This window comes from Astatotilapia calliptera, chromosome 2, assembly GCF_964374335.1.
Source record: "Astatotilapia calliptera chromosome 2, fAstCal68.1, whole genome shotgun sequence".
Classification (NCBI taxonomy): domain Eukaryota; kingdom Metazoa; phylum Chordata; class Actinopteri; order Cichliformes; family Cichlidae; genus Astatotilapia; species Astatotilapia calliptera.
The window spans coordinates 3,988,674-4,007,719 of NC_137423.1; the positions used below are offsets into that span (position 1 = coordinate 3,988,674).

General features: G+C 39.6%; 1 protein-coding gene and 1 long non-coding RNA gene across 2 annotated transcripts in view; both read right to left on the minus strand.

The window, feature by feature from the left end:
- The window catches only part of slit3 (slit homolog 3 (Drosophila)), a 241,283-nt gene that overhangs the window by 120,314 nt on the left and 101,923 nt on the right, over positions 1–19,046 (minus strand). The gene's annotated exons all lie outside the window — the stretch shown is intronic.
- Positions 1,173–7,801, minus strand: LOC145430068 (uncharacterized). Its single transcript, XR_013910473.1, has 3 exons — positions 6,652–7,801; positions 6,506–6,542; positions 1,173–6,071 (listed from the first exon to the last, which is right to left on the minus strand). It is a non-coding gene; the product is annotated as an uncharacterized LOC145430068 (long non-coding RNA).

Genomic DNA, 19,046 nt, shown 5'->3' on the forward strand with positions numbered 1-19,046 from the left:
TCTTCTTACTCACTCCATTCCCTGGATCTAAGTATGTGTGTGTGTGTGTGTGTGTGTGTGTGTGTGTGTGTGTGTGTGTGTGTGTGTGTGTGTGTGTGTGTGGATTTTATAGGTGCGTGTGTGTGTATGAACAGGTGAGTGAGTGACATGGCGTATAATTATGAGTGGGTGTGTATCCCGGCTGTTAAGTGTCTGTGTGCTTGTGTGTCCGTGGGCACATTTGTTGGAGAACCAGCCTTCGGGGAGCTGTAGCATCTAAATCAAACTAAGCGTTCTCAAAAGCTCTCAGGGGCCCTTGCAAATCCTTCGTTGGAGACACACACCTACATAGACACACACGCGTGCACACATTCCTCAAACGCCTCCTTTGATACATACACTGCATCAGCATTATAAATGGACATTGTCTGCACTTTTCGTTTCTCTCACTCTCTCCCCTCTGTTCTTTCCCTTCCTCTATCCATCGCTCTCCGTACGGCTGTAAGTATCTATTATGTTTTGTCGATACTGTAATTAAATTGGACAGCTTAATGCAATTCTCTGTGATCCATAGGCCTTTATGGATATAAAAGCTTTTCTGGCCCCATGCCCATAAGACGTCCAGCAAATTTAGATGAGTTACTATCGGCAAAAGAAGAAAAAAATAGTTGTAGAGGTTAAGGCAGCAGGGCGCACACATGGTCATTTGTTATTGGCTAATTCACTTTAATGTCCCTGACGCCATTTTGCTTTAATACATTTTCTTATTTGAATTGTCATCCACAGGACTAAGCAATATCACTACTCTGCCTCCTTCTCTTTTTTTTCCTTCTCAGTTCTTCCTTTTCTTCTTCCTTTAGCTAAGCGATACTGCAGGCTCTTAGGGACATTTATGGAGCTAATAAAAGTTAGAGCAGCAAAGGATCAAGAGAGGACATTAGATTGGATGCAGGCAGGAAAGATAAATGGAGGGAAAAGAGGATGGATTAACAGGCTGGTGAGAAAAGATAGAAACAGACTATAAGTGCGATAGATGAAGGGATGGGGGTGCTAGGTAAATTATAGAAAGACGCAAATTAGTATACAGAGAGCTAAGCCGAACCACTTAAACGCTGAGCAATCTTTACCAAACCACCAATTTATATATAACAAAACTTAAACAGGAGCAAAATTGAGACTTTGGTGAAATAATGTTTTGACTTCTTCAAAAAGGTAAACAAAAATGCTGCTGAACCTATAAATTATAAAAATAAACCAAATAAAATAGTTTTAATATCAGTCAGTTGTTTTCATTACTGACATGACAACAGCTGTTTTAGAAGAGATGATTTCACTCTTTATCGAGTGCTGTTGTTCTTGGCGTATTCGGTGCACTCTGAAAAGCAAAGGGGCTGAGTATGTTTTTTCCAGTAATCCTTCAATTAAAATGGAAACACGATAATTAGAAAAAGTGGCTTTTACCAGAGGGGCAGGGATGCTTTATCTACTCACATCAAGCAACAATTTTATCTACTGTAGTAATCAGGGAGTTGTGTGATTATAATCTTTTATAAAAAGAAAGAAAAAAGAAAGAAAAATATATTATATTGGTAGCAGGTAACCCAGCTATGGTCAACAAGCATTGTTGGGTCTCAAGGAGTCATTGAATGTTGGGGTTCAATGGAATGTTAATGGGTTAATTAATTGTTCAGCAGTTCTTAGCAGTTGTTATTAAATACAATAAATATTGATCAAATTTACATGGTATTGGGTTAGCACCATCACACCACATCAAGTGAGGCCTCTCTTTTCTTGTCTGCGTGGCTTCTGTCTGGGTATTCTAGCTTCCTCCCTCAGTCCAAAGCCAAGCATGGGGTTGAGCTAAGTGATGATTCTAATCTGGCCATAGGTGTGACTGGTGACCTGTCCAGGTTACACCCTCTCTCTCGTCCTGTGACAGCTACGATAAGGTCTAGTCCAACGATGGATGGATAGATGGAGTATTGAGTAATGTACCCTGTGAGTAACAGTCACTGTGAATTGCTAGGCCATAAATTGGCATCAATATAATAAGCAGGCAAAGGACTACTCCATGTTAAAATAAATAAATGAAAAAGTGAGCAAGAATCTGAACAAAGAAATGGTTTTAAGAATAATAGGGGTGAAGTGTTAGGGCTGAAAATTCTCATTTTCAGAACGGACAAAGTGCCTTGACTAAATGGATTTTGTCTTTGGGAAACTGTTCATCCAACATAAGGCTGTTAGAGATCCTCTTAATCCCAGACCGCTGTCAAAAATTTTGACTTGATGTGCTCATTCTACCTTATCTGCAAGGTTTACCAAGTATTAAGATAATAGGATAAATGGTTAAACTCCTTATTGTGTCTATTAAATGGCTGGGTGAAAATGATTGATGGCGGAATAGAATATAGGTGCAGCATGGAACAAAGAAGGGAATCTCTCTAAAATCTCAGATGGATGAGCTAAACCAGCTACACAGAAAAACAGATGGATATGCTTTGACGAAGATGGGTTGTTAAGTCGACTAAAAGGAAGAAGAAACCACAAAGAGAGACGAGACAAGTGTTGAGAGGAGGCAACTTGAAGCAATGAGAACAGGGGAGTTTAAAGCTGGCAGGTGATGGAAGAAAAATGGATGACAGGTGAAATAAATGTGAAGGATAAAGGCAACAGCGAAGGGCAGGAGGAAACATCGAAGGGAGCAGAGAAGTCCGGAAATAGGTGAGGGGTGGGAGAAAGTCATGGTGGTAGGAAAGGTAGAAAGGAGAGAGAAAGAGGTGTGAATAGCTAAGCTGACTGTGTCGTTTTGCCTTTACAAGCATCTTGGGAGCACCTCAGCACCCATAAATAATACACAGCAAATTAGCAGATTGGACAGAAAAGGGGTTAGGGTAGCTGAATGCTGAAAAGGTGTGTGTGAGCATGCTGCAGAGAGTGAATGCTTCGATGAAACACGTGCGTGTAAGTGAAAATGCACTACAGTGTATGTGTATTGTGCAAATATCCACATATTAAATATTTTGTTATGCACGTTCAGCCTCGTACCATGTGTGTCCTCGGAGCTGTCTGCGTTCATGGCTTGTGTATGTTGCCTGTGTATACGTAAAGCATTTTCTGGGCTCTGTCTCTCAGCAGGTCAGCGTTGTCAAGGTTACTGCAGGCCATTATGCCAGTGGGCCAATTAACTTTTAGCACAGAAACAGAACAAAAAAAGTGCAGAGTCTCAGTAGTGCTGAAGTTAGAGCAAGAAAGTGCACATGTGCTTATGTTTTCTTTGCCAAATCAACAAGCAGAAAGAGAGATGAAACAAAATAAGACCGTATACAGTTATGATAGTAAGAAAGGGAGAGAAATGAATTACTCAGCTGTCTCTGTGTTTGGCACACAGCTGCACAGCTCTTTATTATGCCAAGAAAAAAGAGGTTGAGTCTGTGACCTGAGCACAGCAATGGTGAACTGAGTAAGAGCTCCTGTGTGTGATGATAATGACATGATGTGTTCCCTTGTAAAGGTTGACACAGTTCCTGCGTGAGAAGCAAGTAAGTGCCAAACTCTTATTAAATCATATTAGAACGTCTGAAACTTTATAACAAAATTACCAGATGTCAAATATTTAATTAGTGTTTAGCAATATTTTGTTAGGTATTACATTTGGTACCAGAGCTGTTCAACTTTCTCGCATCACCTCTGATCAGCTGTGGCAGTTGGCTGCCCCTCCACGGGCCTGAATCTGCTGGAGGTTATCAAAGGGAGTTTTTCCTTTCCACTGTCTCCAAGTGTTTGCTAAAACGGGGTTATTTGATTGTCTGGGTTTTCTATTTGTTATTGTATTATTTAGATTTTCATTCATTTAGATTTAAAATATGATGAAAGTTCATCCCAGCTATAAGCATAGCTGGATTGGCCATCGGGCATACCGGGCATTTGCCGGGTGGGCCGCTGGCAATTTTTTTTTTTTGTTTGTTTTTTTTGTTTTTCTTCAGGCAGACGCTGCCAAATGTGTAAAAATAACTGAATTGTTTGGCGGTAGCTATGGCATAGCTTCCACAGATTTAGCAACATCAGCAAGTGGTGGAGGCCAGCAGGTGGATAAGGGAAAGGGGAGGCAAGAGGAGGAGAGACCCGAGGCGGCCGCTGGTCATAGTGGCAGAGGAACTGAACTTCAGGTAAGAAGTTATGACCTGCTGTCTATCTGTGTCAGATATAAACCAAGTTTAGTTGTAGTTTGTTTTCGTTGTGCTGACTTTTTACAGGCGCTTAGAATAACTGGTACTGCGTACTAGCTAGCATGACGGAGTTTATATACTGCTGGGCGGGTGCTATGAAGTTACTGATAGTAAATTTTATTTTATGCTTAAGGTTAGTTTCTCAAACTCCTCAAAATCTTAACAAATTGTGCCAATCCTTACATGTTGCACCAGGCTGATTTATCATCAAAAGTGGAGAAGTCTGTGACAGAGGAGACAGAAGAGCAAGAGAGAGATGGAGATGGAGAGATGACTTTATGTCATCCATGAGGGATGCATTTGATATATGTTTCACATATTATAGCCCAACAAGTTACTCATAGCAATTTAAATACGAGCAATCAGTTTTTGGCAAATACTGGAAATCAGTTTTTGGCAGACAATCACTTTTTGGCACAACACCGGCTATTGCAGTTAATAATACAACAGCTTCTTGCCATTTTTTGTGTTTCTTTTTATCGCTGTGTAACTGAGTTCAATTGAAAGCCTGCTTGCGCTAGTTCCTCTTGCCACAAGTTCCCAGAATCCTTTGCGGTTTTACCCCTGAATGACGTCACATTTTTGGTGGGCCGGTCTCTAGTCAAAATGCCCGGGCCGATTTTTTGTCCCAGTCCAGCCCTGGCTATAAGAGAAATATAATGACATTTTGGGTCTTGAAGTTGTGACATGATGAGAGCAAAGGATACTGTTGATTGACACAGGTCAGGATGGAAAATATGTTAAAGGGTAACCCACGCAGCCAGAGCCTGAAATGTCAACTATTGATTAACTGTCAGCTTCAAATGAATGACTGTTTTAGACTTTTTTTTTGTTTGGCCAAATTTTGGCAAGAACATTATTCTAGGCTTCATCCTTCAGGCCACATATTTCTGAGAGTATTTACTAACAGGTGGTCGGTAATAGTAATTGAGATTTATTTGCAAACGTGTGAGCTGGATTACTATTAATGCAGAAAAAATGTTTCAAAGAGGTCACTTTATTTTTTTTATTTGTATTTTTTAACATTTATTTATTGGTTTTAACAGGTTTTACATGATACAAAGAGGTCACTTTACATCTGAATTTTCCTAAATGCAAAAGAAAGAAAGAGAGGCTTTTACAATGCTTGTATCTGTCTGAGTATTCTTGGTGAAATAAATTGATTGTGATGGCAAACAGAGAAGACTGTCATCCTCCCTTCCCATGCAGTGGTGGGCTAATTCCTCTGACAGACTGTCTTCCACAATGGCTGCTGGCTGCTGTCTCTTAGCCTGAGGGCCTGTCTAGTGTGTGTGTGTGTGTGTGTGTGTGTGTGTGTGTGTGTGTGTGTGTGTGTGTGTGTTTGAGAGAAAGGAGGAGATACATAAAAAGAGAAAAAAGGGGAAATGGAGAAAAGGAAAGAAATGAAAGACAAAATCAGGGGAGAGAAAGCACTTTTTTGTACCTATGTGTGTCTGTGAGAGAGTGTGTGTGGTTGCTATGCTGTCTCTAGGCCCTAATCTCTTTAGTAAGCCCCATGATCCAGTTAGAAACAGCAAGTGGCTAATGTCAGGGCTAACTGGAAGAGAGGGATCTATGCGGGTGTGTGCGTTTGCAGTAGTTTGTGTGTGTCTCTCTTTGACTGTATCCATACGCCTGTTAAGACTATCTACCTGAAAACACAAGTGTTTGTGCAACGGTTGAACAAATGTTGTTGTATGTGCGAGGATATCTACTTGTTGTATTATTTTCTGAGTGTGTGTGGTTTATGTGTGTGCCTTGCAGGGTGTGTCTAAAAAGCAGCAGTGCCCATTAAGGCTGAGAGATTAGATTGAGTGGATCCAGATTCTGCGCTATTGTTCCTCTTCAGCAGGCTTTCTCTGTGGACTAGTGAAAAAAAGAAAAAAAGAAGAGGACAGGTGCAGGAAATGGATTTTACTTCATTTGACTGCTTGGCTCGATACTGTAATAGACAAGAAAAAAAGTAAATGGTGTTTAACATCTGGTCACTGGTGAGGAATTCTAACATTTAACAGGTATTCTCAGTAAGATGTAGAAAAATATGGTTTTAAGCTACAAACCCCTGCTGCTCGTTTTAATACACCAAAGACGTTTGTGTTACAGTTTAAACACAAGCTTAAATGGTACATAGGGTGTAGCTGATTTTTCTTTCTTTTTGGAACATATTCATTTTGTTGAAAAAAGGATATAAATAGGATAGTCAAAATGATCTGGCAAGAAGTCATGTTGGATATTTGTTTCACTTAACACATGGCATATAGTTTATTCTAGGCCAATATGGTTCCAAGGCTGTGCATTACCTTGGTAAGTGACTTCATTCCACACACTAGGCATTCCCTGCAACATGACAAATGTTGTAAATGTGCTTGAGAGTGTTGTGACATGATTAAAATGAACGTGGTGATCAGTGGTTTTGTCACAGAGGGTAAAACTGCAGCTAACTCACCTTCTGCCACAATAAACGATAAGATGCTGACACTTCAAAAATGATGAACACTCGCATGCATGCATAATTGTAATGACTCTTTTTTGTTTTTTCTCAGCTTGTCTGTCGTTACACCTGCATTTCACATCGGTCTCTTCAGCTCCACTCAGTTACTGTACAAGAGAAAAAAGAAAAAACCTGTCCTTCTCAAATTGCATTATGCCAATCCTTCATTCCAGAAAATCCAGCTCCAAAAACACCTCATATAACAGCATGCAGCAAATGTAGTCCACCTCAAACGTTGAGATATGAAAATCATTCATGTCCCTAGGGAATATATAGAGGAGAATAAAGGATGGATGCAGACAGACAGAAATTGAACCAAATTCTCCCCTCCCACCCAATCACACTCCAACACAAATCACTGGCCTTGCCGCTAATTCACAGGGGAATATGGTGCACAGCGCAGGCCTTGGCATATGGCATAGGGTGTGTGCGTATCTGTGCAGAAGTGTGTGTTAGCATACTGGGAGATGAGAGTGCAGGGAAGAGAGAGAGAGAGAAGGAAAAGATGATTTAGGAGTAATGAGAGCTGGTAAAATCATAGTGCCCAGCGGCATTATGGGACTAAATCTAATCTGCTAATGGAGAGGGGAGGTGTGGGTAGGGTGGGGTGGGAGGGTGATGGAGGGGGAAGGAAGGGAAAGAGTAGGAGGGGAAGATGATGAAGAAGTAAAAGGACAGCGAATTCGGAGGTGAAGGTAGGAGAGAGAGCAATGGATGGAGGGCAGGGAGGACAATAAAGAACAAAGGGATAAAGAATGAATATGAGTGCAAGAAGAAGAGAACATTAGTAAGAATGGCAAAGTAGGAGGGAACAGTCTAAGTAGAGTAACATGAGCGATGAAAAAAGGAAACGTGGATGGAAATGAAATCAGAAACTAAAGGACAGTTAAAGAAACCAAGGTGAAAGAATGCAGATGATTACCATTATCCAGAAAAGAGGGGAGTTAAATGTGGGAAGAAAGGGGTGGGAAAACAGGAAGTACACAAAACATAACCAGAATAAACAGTAAGCAAAAAGAAAGGCAATTTTTTTAAGAGTCAAGAACATACTGAAATGATAAAAAGGGCTGCATATGTATGTGTCAGAGAAATAACCTCGGCATTAGGAGGGCAGGACCCAGGAGAGGACAATCGCCGCACATCGATCGGTCTACACAATCGTCACTCTGTCCTGTCCATGCGCAGACTGGCAAAGTTTGAACACACTCCTCCGTATGTGCAACAACATAAACACCCCAGACCATGCTCATTGTCACTTTCTCTGCCTCACACACGCACACGCACACACACACACACACACACACACACACACACACACACACACACACACACACACACACACAACACACACGCGCGTTCTTATAGACTCACACATTCAGCAGAAGGCAGCTATTGAGAGGTAATTGCCCCAGACTGTTAATGCTTTCCAGGATAAAACTACACCAGCCTTTACAAGGCCGTGATAATCTCACAACTTTATGTCTTTACCTCAGCAAATGGGCTGACAACCACATCACAGCCATCCCAAATGCATATACACACACAAGATGCAAGAAGTGAATCTAGAACAAGATTCAATGTGTCCAATATTGTTTGAGCTACTGGAGTTGCTGTACTTAAAAATTTGGAATTACATAAATAATGTATAAAGCAGCAAACCAATCTCTGCCCGACAACATTCAGAACTTGTTCTAAATAAGATCAAAACATTATGACCTGAGACCCAGCAAGCTGCAAGTAAGGACTAATGTAAAACATCACAATTTTACACATATTGAATATAGGAAATGTTTCTCTTAGGCTACGTTCACACTGCAGGCGAAAACGCATCAAATCCAACTTTTTTGACCCTATGCAACCCATATCTGATCTTGGTGTGACAGTGTGAACGGCACAAATCCCATATTTTCAAATCCGATCTGGGTCACTTTCGTATGTGGTACTGAATCCGATACATATCTGATGTTTTAGAAAGCGACTGCTGTTTGAATGATAATGTCGCATGAAATCCGTCTTTTACGTCACCGACACAAGACAGACGCCAATTATCCGCGCCGGAGAAGACATCGCGAACGCTTCCTGGCCATCCAGTGAAACTGACAGAAATCTGCAACTTGTAGTGTGAAGAAGCAGACAAAAAAAAATCGGATTTGATCAAAAAATCGCAATTAAGCTTTAAGACCTGCAGTGTGAACGTAGCCTTAGCGATCGATTCCTCTCATTGTGTTGTACTGAAGCCCTCATTTGTACTGATCATTGCTACAGTAACACAAGCTGAATGTATTCATTGAGGTTCTTCTTTTTTTGTGTGAAAAAGATGTCTGTTTTGATAAGTGTTAAACTTCTCCCTACTCTCATTTAGTATGTACATAATATGTAAAATTTAAGGTTATTTCATATTGTTTTTCTTACATATCGTAGACGGAGTTTAAGGATTTCCATGGGTGGTATTTACACTTACATTCTTTGTGCTTTACCTTTTGTTTTTGTCTTCTTGATATGACAGCATCCAGCTGTGCATACTATAAGCACTATATATAATTTCTTTTCCAAATTATCTTTCCAGTGAGATGTGATGGCTGCAGAGATATTGTTTAAAAATGACCCCTTCTGTTTTTCCAAATCATTTTTCCTTGAACACGATGGAAAGCATGACGTCAAGACTTCATGAAGAAGAATTCATAAGGACTTAGGACCTGTATGTTAATGATGTCGGTTCTGCTGAACAGAGGAACTCTTGGGTTTTTTGTGAATTAAATAATTTAATAGTAATTGCTCAGATTTGAATAGTACTACTGTACAGTAATGCTTATCTGTTTGATATTTTATGGTTTTCCTAGAAAAAACTAATCAGTGAAACAGAAAATAAATAAATTACAACATATATACAGCAATACAAATGTTTGAAACAAATACAGATTTTGTTATGGCAATGTTAAACAAATATAGTTTTACAGTTTTAAGGATATTACTGCTGTTTTAAGAGTGTACTGCACGGATCTGAAAGGGTTTACGTGTGTGCTTCCAAAGCCTGTCATCGATTTATTTCTTCACTTAAAACCTTTTCCTGACAAAAGTTTCCCCCCCAAAAAATAACACCACCATCCCTTTTTGGTTTTGCTTAAAACATCTTAAGCCGTAGAGTCCCGAAACCTCTGAATGAAGCACATTATGAATTGCATTGTCACATGAATGTCCATGTATTTATTTGGTGCTTTAGCAAATGTATGAAAGGTTGTTATACTTGATTCAGATGTCTATTTCTAAGTCTATTTTGCATTGCTGGAATTGCAACTACTAGAAGAGAGAACACACGCAAAGAGCCCCGTTCAATCAAAATTAATTTCACTTTGATCTATTGAGAAACTAAAGTGATATTTTGAGGGTTTTTTTAAATTGGGTAGTAACCTTAAATGTTTAAATGTTTCCAGTTTATAATATCAGAGCTCTAATGTGCAGCTGTCACAATAAGTGTGCAGTAACTGAAATGAATATGTTTATTTTACTGCTCTGTGCGCTAAAATCACCAAATTAATAATTTGCTATAGTATTCATCTTTTGTCCTTTTTACGAGTGTTACATTTTACTGATACATGTTTTATGTGCCTTTTAATCATGATTTTATAGCATCTCTGGAGTAGGATTAGGTGGCACTCATACGGATAATTTTCTGTGGAAAAAAAGTTCTGTGATCTCTAAAAACGACTTTTAGATTGGTCAGATGCCATCAATACCACTCCTTTCATGTGAACGTGCACAGGAAACCCTGGGTTAACTTAGCAAGATGATAACCATCTTTGTGTGACTGCTTAAATTGATCCCCAGTGCTAGGATAAGTGAATCCAGATAATGGAAAGATACCCTGGGTATGTTGAACTCACTTTATAGAGCAGATCCCCTGACAGCTGAATGCTGTGCACTTCTCTATCATCTAAATACGATGGACTTTCATTCAATGTTTCAACTGATTAATGCCTCTGCCTTAAATAGTGAAAGCCCCGTTGCACTTGTAGCTAACAGCACTGCAAACATTGACTCGAGCAAAGTGCAAAATCAAATCAAATCAAATCACTTTTATTGTCACATCACATGTGCAGGTACATTGGTACAGCACATGTGAGTGAAATTCTTGTGTGCGAGCTTCACAAGCAACAGAGTTGTGCAAAATACAATAATGTAAACAAGCAAAATACAAGAATGGCTACATCTGAAACCACACTTTGAGCGTTTAATACTCTGCCCCATCATCACTAACTAGGGTTTGGGTCTGTGTCTCCTGAATGAGAGATGCTGCTTCTCACCCCACCCCTCCGCACGCATGCTCTGAAAGAGATATAGGAAGTTCTCTTCTGGATAGTGAAAACTGCACCATAGATTAATGTCTTAATCAGTGAGGGAGCTGTTCAGATAAAATGTGAAAGAGTAGTACCAAAGTAGTACCGATAACGTCAGAGCTTATCGATACTTCGGTCTTAAATAATTTAGTCCCGGGGCCTGTTTAAAACCAGGTTTCAGTACCCATAACTACATGCAACTCTTAATTTGACAAGTGGTTAAGAAAGTGATGAATAACTCTAACACATGAATAAGGCAATCTGAATAATGCTAAACCTAAAATTCACTTTCATCATTTTAATACAGCTCATAATCCTAATTTAAAGACCTTTAAAAACAAAAAAGAATAAATGTTCATTTTACATGCAAAGCAACAATTTCATGAGATGCCGATTTTATCACTTAATGGTTATAGTTAATTTGTGGGTTAGCCTGCTGTTGAAGGTTAAGAACATATAAGCAGTTTACGGCATCGACTGGAAAAAGCACTGATAACTGGCATTTATTACATCACTTGTCAGTTATAGTGATTGCTTGTATCCCAAGCTTTTTCCCCCAAATGTTGTTTTATAACCCACGCTTCACATTCAGACGAAACTGCACAATGGAGGGTAAACTCACCCCATTCAGGCTGGGTGAGTGGCCTGCTATTCAACGAGGTAAGATACGGTCAGCCAGGCAGCTTATATTCTATTGTAGGATATCATATCATAATTGTTTTTATGAGTCATGTATGTGTGTTCATTTGAGTTTATAAATACAATCTGTAGTTGGAAATTGAACCTTGGGCCAACTCGTGCATGGGTCTGAAATCCAGACACCCTGTGAAACCTCACCAAAAACCTCAGCAATCAGCTATGAGCAACACAAACAGAGCAGAGACGCATGGCAACTCCATTATCTTGATAGTAAACAGGACCCCAGCTCTGCAAATTGCGGTATCTAAGCTACAGCATCAACACACAACAACTACATAAGGGGTCCAAAACATAACACACATGGTATTGTATTAGTGTAAAACCGTAAAATTGTCCAATAAGTCCTTTTCTTAACAGCAATTTACCTCAGAGAAGCTTAAAGGCATAAAATGCAACTTTAACCATTAAATTACTTTCTTCATAGTCACTGGTGATAAGACATCCCCAAAAGTGCTTTCAATCAGCCCTTAAGAGTGTAGGAAAATAAGTCCAAACTCCCTGCAAATCAAAGTTAGATGACAGCTAGCCATTATGCAGGCCATGATACTGAGCAGCAGCAAGATACAATGTCAAGGTATAACATCTTGTGCTTACCCATTTGATTCACAGGTCATTAAAAGAAAACACAAATGCAACATTACACTGCAGCTGACAGTTACACCAAATTAGACTGAAACTCTGCAGTGGCTCATGTGTTTATGAGGTAATGTACAGTTTGACTACATGCAACCGTAGCTGTGCTCCCCGACTCATTTAAGCTATAGATGTACTGCTGCAATCAAAGAGCCATTACAGTGCTGAAAGTTACAGCTGAGGCAAAGCAGATGAAGGAAAAAGATGCCGTTAAAAGCACATTCACTAAATAAATCAAAACAAAAATCTGCTTCTCATGTTCAAGTAGTCCTGAATAAAAACACAGACAAAATCAGTCTCTTGCTGTACAGCATTTAGATAGAAAGGAAGAAAATGGGGAGCTCAAACCCCACCCTGCAGGTAGGCTGATTGTATCAAAGCAACACCTTGCCTAGTACAAAAAACAGGAGAGGTTTCCAGACAGTAGATGGTGCTGTGATGCTTCTCTGCTTGGCCTCTCTGCACAATCAGTGCATGCAGATCACTATCAAATACCCTGCTTGTGCGTAAATATCAGTACCTGCAGACCACTGGCACGAAGCACTGGTATTTCCCCCTTTTTAAGGAATAAATCTTAAACACTCGTCTTTGCAAAAGTGATTTTCAAACATGATTAATCGCCGTTCCTCTCCTTGGTGAACTTCCAAAGCAACACACATGCATTTTAAATGTACTCATAAGCATACACAAAGTGTTTTAAGAGTTGATGTGAGTACGAATGACACCAGTAAAGACTCTTCTGGCTGCATAAATTTGAAATTAAGGCATGACAGAGAGAGTCTATCTTGTGTCTTAACATTTAAAGCTATTGTCATCTGTATTAGATGTTTCATTAGTTTACGTACAGGGAAACATATTGAATGCAGCACTGCATAATTTCCCTATTTCCCACTAAATGCCTTCCAAATTTGTCATAGCCAGACATGAAATCAAACTGACAAGTCATTCATTAAGCGGACTGATGAAAGGCAGACTTGGCACAAAGCGGGGAAACAAAGAAAGAAAGGGACGTCGGCCTTTTTCTTTTTCCACACCTGTTGTGTGTCCGCTCACTCTATCCTCTTTTCTTCTTGTCTGTCAGTCCATCTGTATCTGTCTTTCTACAAATAAGAAAGACAGAGATTGGCGGGATCTGTGAATCATTATCCTCTGCTCACCTTGTGACAGAGAGAAGCTAATAGGCTCCCAAATGGGAAGGTGGGTGTGTTTGTGTGTGTGAGAGAAAGGACTTGAAAAATACATCTTTATACATCTTTATACATGTATCGCTACATTTATATTTCTAGTAAATGCTTCAGTGCCAGCTTCTCGAAACACACATGTTCAAACAGTATGTACTAGCGTGTCTGCTTTTTTGTATGCATCTACTGCACACCTGCGTGTATTTTGACAGACACTCAAGAGGGTGTTTCAGTGCGTGTATGTGTTTCTCATTTCCTCTTTGTAGAGATTAGAGGCAGAAGAAGAGCAGCATTATCAGGCAGCTGGAAATGAAATCTCAGTAGGGGGACTTTGCCTTTCTTTTCACCCCGTCTTCCACACCTTCCTCTGGACCTATTACCGATCTTCCTCCTCTCCTTTTAATCCCTCCTTTGCTTTCTGTTTATATGTCTATTAATTTATCCCTTCCTGTATTGCTCCCTTACCTCCATCTGGTAAAAAAAAAAATAGGTACTTACCTAATTTTGTTCTGTATTACACTGCTGTGTTACGCTATCTCACTGTACCCTTGTTCATTAATCTCGTCTACCCATCTATTGGCACAGAGGGGATCCTCAATGTTTCAGCTGCAATCCATCTTCACAGTAACAGATATATAATGCATCAAATGCAAAACATTAAAGTAGGGGTGTCAAACATATGGCTCGTGGGCTGAAACCAATCCGCCAAAGGGATCTTAGTATTTTGCACCAGGAGGTCCTGCAAGCTGTTAATCTGCAATGAGTGAACTGGCAGTTTCATCCAACTCAGAGATCTGAATCATGGCAGATTAACAGCCTTCCTGCATGAGACATTACCCATGCCCTGCCAGCCCACATCAAAATAAGATGGTTAAGCCAATGGGCTGTGTTGATGTGCCTATTTTATGACACTACAGTTTCGTTGTAATAAAAAGTAGATGTATTGTTTAAAATGTGATGACTTGTCTGCAGACATCCCAAGCTGATCATTATTTGTTTTGTAAAAGGATGGCTCATTAAATGTGAAAAAAATTAGTGCCTTGACTTGTCTGGATGTTGTGAAGAGTGTTTTCTTAACAAAGGAAAGGATTCCATAATGATCCATTTTATTTGTCCTTTGTGTTTTTTGAGGTCTTTTGCATTGCTGAGTTTATTTTTCTGTTTTCATAGCCTGACGATAGCCAAGCCAAGCCAACTTTATTTTTAAAGCACTTTAGAAATAGCAAGCACTGACCAAAGTGCTGAACATAAAATAAGAAAAAGTATGAATAAAAATACTAAAAATAAAAAAACAACAGCACAGCTGACATTGCTTTTGACCTCATACAGATAATTCCAGTGAAAAGATACTCAGTGTAGCACTAGGAATCAGCTCTTTTATTTTCCTGATTTGTCATGGAATAATGAGGGAAGAAGCTGTTTGAGCTTCTACAGTTGAGGGAATGTCTTTATTTCCTAAAGAGTTAAAGCAATACTTTTGTTAAACCCCTTGAATTGAAGCTGAAAGTCTGCAAATTTACAATAACACTTTTACTTTTTTTACATTTTTACTTCAAATACTTGTAGACGTCAGTGCAAAAAGAGTTTGGCATCCTTGAGTTTAAGTAATTTATGCCCAGTTTTTAAACACAAAGCAACATACTAATGGGATCTGTTTCAAATCTGCTTACCAAACATTCTCAATCACTGGTTACACACGGTGTGGTCACAGCTTTCATTTGGTTTGTATATTTATTTTTGTCAAAACTGCTACTAGCCTAAATGGTAACTAGCCAGTTTAGCTAGTATATCTGTCCATTGGGTACACCAGTTCTCAGCATATGATTGTTGCTCCTACCCCCCTGTGTGAGATGGATGGATCTGTTGTTTTTTCTGAAAACGTTAAATGTGTTACTTTTGTTTACAGGAAGGAACTTATGTGAGCAGAGTTTGACCTTCCAAATACAAGAAGTAGAAACTACAATGCACTACTTACAAGACAAGTAAAGTAGAAACAGACAAATGCATGACAGGCTAAGGCAATAGTGAACAATGATGTCAATAAGAAACCGCCCAGGCAGTGTGATGAAAAACTGTTTAGGATAAGCGACATCTGTGTACGGCCATTTCCCTGCACCATTCTTTTCATCTTTTCCTCTCTCTTTTCATGTCACCATGACGACAACAAAATAAATGCGGCACAAATCGCAGCTATATAGATAAACACTTCATTATCTTGTCATAGAAAACTTATGAAACAAATAAATCTATTTTAACAATCTGCTGGATTTCATGTCTAGTTCCACTGGAAGCATATAGCATCACATCACTGTGGCTGTGGCATGTGAGGAAGGCTGGTGTCAGATTATCCACCTGCATTTCTTTGTCTCTATACGAGTTTGAATGTTAATGTTTTTTGTTGTACAGGCTGAGGGCTTAAAGCCACTAAGAATACACGTGGCGCTGTTGGCCACAGTCGCTAATCAGATATACAATCCTTGAGACAGTTCTCAATGGGCTGGGAAAGAATGAGAAAGAGAGGGGGTGGCACGCAACACAAATGCATGGAACAGAGCTGACCAGGCTTGCTTGACCTGTAAAATGTGGGAGGATGGAGAGAGCGAGCAGGAGATGGAAACGGGGAGGACATCGGGGAGTTAAGATTATGAAAAACACACACAAAAGGCATGCATAAATCACTCCATCTAAATGTTAATTGGTGCCAAATGGCACGTTTGAATAGGTTAAGTGGACCCTCTGAATTAGACGTAGGTGGTTCAATAAAAGCCCATTTCTAAACCCATAACTCCCCAAATATCATTTGTGTCAAACAGCCAAGCTCTTGATTGCTTACTCTGAGACATACTGTGCCGTTTCAGGGACAACTGATGGATTGGGTAATTTAATTCAATGAGGAACTGTTTTTTAAAGGGTCGGTTCACCAAATAAAGCAAGAAACTAGCCTACCAGTGGTCCAGAAAGTGGCCCACCACAATGCTAAGCAGCACCAAGGGAGAAGTTGTGATGTTTAAGCAGATCGGTCGAAATTTACCCGATGAAAAATAAAAATCTTCTGCATTGTAGTTCTCTTTCTTTAAACAGCCAAATATCCTCTGGGGCCGATTAAACACTCAGTGTCACTTACAGAGAGGTTAGAAGGGCTAAGTGAACCAGCTGATTATGAGACCGGCAGAGTTATGCTGCTAAAATGACAAACTATTGCACTACTTCCACGAGTCCCTCTGTGCCCCCTGTCAGCTCACATATAGAAATCCGCATAGTTAGAACACACATGGTGAAAAAAGTACCACTTTGAGGGTGAGGAGGCCTCAGCAGCCCGTCTCAGTGTGAGGTCACCTCAGTCAAGTCAGTGATCACGACATCATGAGGCAGGCTTGATTTATGTGCATGCTGTGCCAAGGATCATACTCAAACAAACTTCAAGCCATTTGGGGAGGAAAAGGAAGTAGCCATGGCAGGAGGAGGAGGGAGGAGGTCGGTGTATGTTGGGAGGGGAGAAGGGGCAAGTTTAAAAAAAAAAAAGGGGGGGGGGGGGACATAAAATAAGCACGTATGTTGAAGGAAGAGAAAACATGGAGAACGAATAATGGCAGAAGAAAATTAAAGAAGAGGAGAAAGGAAGTCACTAGATAATAGGGTATGTTTATAGAAAATGAATGTATGACCTCCACCTTGTCCTATAGCTGGCACACACACACCCATGCAAAGTATGTCCTACAGTTAAGTGTATGATTAACTGTAAGGCTATGAGATCCATTTATATCATAACCAGGTGCATTGTACTGGATTATCAACTAAGGTCACCCCTCCTCCTCTATTCTCACTTCACTGATCTTGCTTGTATGTGTGTGTGTGTGTGTGTGTGTTCATGTTTGAGAACACTAATGCATTATGTCTACGCATATGAGTAGAACGTAGAAGAGCAGCAGTATCAGTAAGAGACAGAGACATTTGCTGCAGTAGTTTTAGATTGGGTGCATATTTTTATATATCCATTCTAGATCAGTTATTCAGCGTCTGTGCTGTCAGTTGGCTGTAAGTATCCCAGCTCACACAAGAGAAAACGTCCCCAACAACATACAAATACCTGTATGTAACATGTTTATAGTCATTCTCATATTTTGCAAACCATTTTCAGATTTGGTAGATAGACTGTATCGCCAAGATGAAAGATTCACTACCAGGAAGTCAAAGAAATTTTCTCTGTAACTTTATTTGACTGAGAGAAAGCAGCAATTCTTCTTTAAAAAAGCATTTGTCCACATAAATTAGGTCCACGTAACCACTTTGCCACTCCTAATTCAACTCCTTTTAACTTCTGGGAGCTGCACTGAAAATAAGTTTTAAAGTTTCTGAGTTATATTTCAAGTCTTGGTCTTGGCCACTGTTGGAGAGCTTTTATCATATTTATAGAAATTATACTTCCCTGCTTTGGTTGCCATCAGATTCGTAATTGGTAAAAGGTTTCCTTTCATATTTGAAGTGAAGCTGGCTGTTCGCTTCATTATAGAGTCAGAGAATAGTGGCGAAATAATTCTTATAGACTGTTTAAATCATCATATCTTCAGTTTTGTAAATGTTCATTATTCTTTACTCATAATTTTACAAGTCTGGCATTCGTCTCACAATGAGCCAGTAACACAGCGCTCGAAGCGTAAATGCTGCTGGAGTGTTCGTGTACATTCACAAACTCTTCCGCACAGACTTATTTGATGTTTGAAAAGTGTGTGTGTCTGTCTGTGTGTGCAGGCATGGGACACGCAGCTACTCATGCTGAGCCATGTGGGCCTTAGGACACACACACACACATGCAGGCACAGCTACAGTAACTCATTAAAACGGCTCATTTCATCCTAACCTCAGCCAAAACACACACACTGTTCTATGATCCAAGGACTACAGACACACACACACACACACACACACACACACATGGACCACAGCTTTAGCCACAATTGTACAAACACCAACACAAACATGCAACATGCATTCATCCATTCATGCCTGGGCTACTAACTGCGTAACAATCAGATCTGATTCTGTCACATTTTTGTCTTTTCATCGTTAAAATGGAGAAATTGCCAAAGTAGAGGAGAAAAGACCTGAAAGCTCACATTTTGAAAAACATGAACATAAAAGAGCTTCGGACTAACTTTGTGAAGTACAAATTAACCTTGGAAATTGATGAATAAAACATTAGGATCACTTAATGTACTTATTTGGGTTGATTATCTTTTTATAATGTAGCTCAAACATTTTGTAGTTTTCCATTCATGTCCTCACTGGATCTTTATGCATATTCTAAAGTTCGTTTTTGTTTTCTCCTCATTTTTAAAAATATTTATAATCAAAATTTTATTCCTTTTTTCAAGGTTCACTTACCTGCTGTTGTTGGATAAGAGCAGTAATTAGATTATATATTGCATTATGTATATTCAAATCAATCAACCGAATGAGCCTTAGAAAATCTGACAGCATCTGTTAATCATTTAAACACTAAACG